The sequence below is a fragment of the Olea europaea genome, chromosome 15 (assembly GCF_002742605.1).
Source record: "Olea europaea var. sylvestris chromosome 15, O_europaea_v1, whole genome shotgun sequence".
In the NCBI taxonomy this organism is placed as follows: domain Eukaryota; kingdom Viridiplantae; phylum Streptophyta; class Magnoliopsida; order Lamiales; family Oleaceae; genus Olea; species Olea europaea.
The window spans coordinates 26115929-26119311 of NC_036251.1; positions in this window are offsets into that span (position 1 = coordinate 26115929).

Below are 3383 nucleotides of genomic sequence, written 5' to 3' on the forward strand. Positions count from 1 at the left end.
GTGTTCCCAATTGTTGATAATCAAGTCTTTCTAATTTATTCATTAATCTTTCTCAAGCATTAACGAAATATCTCAACAAGAAATTTTTTTACATCTCTGTGAAAATTCTAAACCTGTCAAGATTTATTAAGAACAAAAATAAACTCATAAAGATTACACAAGTCCATAGATATCTCTATCTTACAGAATTCCTATGGCATCTCAAACATTGGTTGAAATTATTGTTACTTCTCTGTCTCAAATTGAATCCCAACTCAAGTGAATGGTGATCACTCAATTCACAAGCATTAAGTCCAGAATAAAATACTCAACAATTGGAACAAATACCAATTAATTCAAGTAAATGAAGATTCACATAATCGTAGTTAGGCTACATCTCAAACTCTAGAAGATAGAAATTAATTCATGCTAAAATTGAAGAAAAGTTTAAATAAAGAGTTAACATCAAGAAATTGAAAGAAATGGGAAGAAGGAAAAACTCAGTGAATCTGGTCTCTCGTTTTCTTGAAGTGGCTTCCCTCTTTTGATAGCCAAAAGGGAAGAAAAAGAATCGATCCACCTTGGTCCCAGCCTTCTTGGTCGTCAAGCCATCTTCACCAGGAAAAGAAAGAATCAATCCCCAATTCGCCTCTTCAATTCGGCATATTTTTATTCTTGGATTGTGGGCCGTTTTTCACTTAGAAAACGTGAGAATTTCAAAATCTCTATTTCAGGAGAAATTGTAGCACGTTAAGTTAGCTTTCCAAGGCCTGTTGAATCAGCTCAATACGACATCGGATGAGGGAGATATGGTGAAAATACGAAGGGCAGTACATATGTGTTTCCAATTCGGGATTTCTTCACAGCAAGAGACGTTTTCCACAGATTTTGCTCCCTTCATTAATCTTTCCAATCTATTTTATTTTGATTGGGCTGGGTTAAGTCCACTTGAATTGAGTCCTCTCTTATGGGCGTTGAACTTTGTTATTTTTGGGCTCCATTTCTACAATAAAATTGCAAACACCACAATTAGGATTGACCTTCATTCAACTATATAAAAATATTATTATTAATCCCAAATATACTTGTATATTAGCAAATAATCATGAACAATCAGCATTAAAAATGCAATCTTATTCACTCTATCAGTCATATATTATTTCCAGGTCAAATTACAGGTCACATATGTCATAATTTATCGATCACAAATTATTTTGATCACAATTATCAAAATTTAAGTTTGAGTTGGTCACAGGTGACCAAATAGTTGGCCACAAATCAAATACTAGGTCATATTTCATACCACCACTTTCCACCACACTCGCCCTGTCCATGTCGTCGGCCACCATCTCGACGTCGGCACTACCAATTTACCACCACCGTCAGTTCCACTACCAACAAGAACCACCCAATTCCCCCGACACAAACAAAACAAGACCACCACCACCACTCCAACAAAAAAAACACCACAACCAGCATGACCACTACCCCAACACCGCACCACCACCACCGCTCCAGATCCACCTCCACCGCCCCCAAAAAATACTATAACAGCTACCACCTCCACAGTCACAAAATCACCGCCACCACCAAACAGTCAAACTACAACCTCACCACAAAAACACACTTCGCCACACAACCACTAACAAAATTGTCACCACCAGATCCTACCAACAAAAACCACCACAACACAAGGTCCACAACTAAAAAAAAAAAGGCAGGGTAGTGGAGTTTGCAGTGCCATCATCTCCAACAATAATGGACTAGGGCGTCGCTACTGAAAATCGAACTAGCTCTCACAGTTGAAAACCATAGCAGCCTCCACCACCACCACACCTGACGCTACCATTGCTGAAAATCGAACCGGTGCTCACATTCGCGATTCCAAGAAAAGGAGGCATCGCGCCCCTTGTAGCAATGCCGATAAAGAGAAGAGAGAGTCTATAGAGTGCACGCGCTCAGATTTTTCGACGCCAATAGAGGTGGTCTCCAATGACGCAGATGAGAGAGAGCACAGGCGATTATGAGAGACGTGAGGAAGAAAATGAGAGACAGAGAGTGAGAGGATGGAAAGGGAGATTTTAATTTTAGGGTTTAGTACCTGATTTATGCATGATCAAACCTTGCACCTGATTTTAGAATTGTGATTTTTAAACATCGGCTTTGGTGTAATTTCCTCCTCTTAAATTGCTAGAACTTTAATTGGACAACAATTGATTGCTGAAAAAAATAGCAATTGGATTTCACTTCAAATTGGAGATATTACACGCACAGGCATGGATCAAAAATGGAGAGAATTGGGCCTTGTATTGGAGATAAAAACACGAGCTGCCGGCCGGAATTGATTGGTATATATACTTATTGAAAACGGCAGCCTTGGGCGTGGGGGAGAAAAACTGGGGGAAACCATGAGCCAACTAGGGAATAAATAAGAGGGCTGCCGGCTGCCAGAGGGGGGCGGAATTAGAGTTCTTTGGAGTCAAATTAAACGGTTGCCGGGTAATTATTTTAGAGACAAAAAGAGGAGAATTGCGGCTGCTAGTTTACAAATATATATATGTATGACGGCAATTGGAATTGAGGAAAAAGAAAAGAACCATAAAAAAGGCTGCTGCTGCAGGAAGAAATTGAAGCTTGCCTCGGGTCAAAAGAGAGAAAGATACTGTTTTGCGTGGGTTAAGTCGATAACAATTAAAAAGGATCAGACGATTGTGTAAGGGACGAAACCTCTTGAGACAAAGTCCCAAAAAGGGATGTTCTTTTATTGGCGATGAACTTTACAATTGGAAATGGAAAACAACGTGCCTCCAAGGGGCGCAAGCACACGAGTTACTGAAAGAAAATTGTTTAAGTCTAAAAAACTAAGGAAATGAAAATTACATGTTCTCTGTTCGAGAGTTTTGGATTCGGTCCTTTGTTTCTATGTTCTTTCTTCCTTTTATACTTCATAGATGATCTCTTTGTGATTAACTGCTCTAAAAACTGCTTGATCGTCCTATAACTATCCACTTTCTTCGTAGTGGCCATTTTATCATGAAAACTGCCTTTTAACTGCTGCCATTACCTTTCTTCGTTCAACCGCTTTCGATTGGATTCCTTGAGTCGTGGAACGTGATAGGGCTGCTTTAACAACTGCCTTGATAACTGCATTTCTTGATAACCACGATGCGTTATGTATGTCGATACCTTGGGCGACTTGAAGGTTTGGGCGAGAATAGAATAACAGTTCTGGGCGACCGTATGACACTCTATTCGTTTAGATTCTGGACGACTTGCAAACTTGGACGATGGCGTTACAGCACTCTTGGGCCCCCTTATTTGGGCCTTCACCTTGATTTGTTCGATTGGACTTCGTTCTTTGGGTTATCTGATTTGGGGATCCTCCAATTGGGCTTGACTCCTTG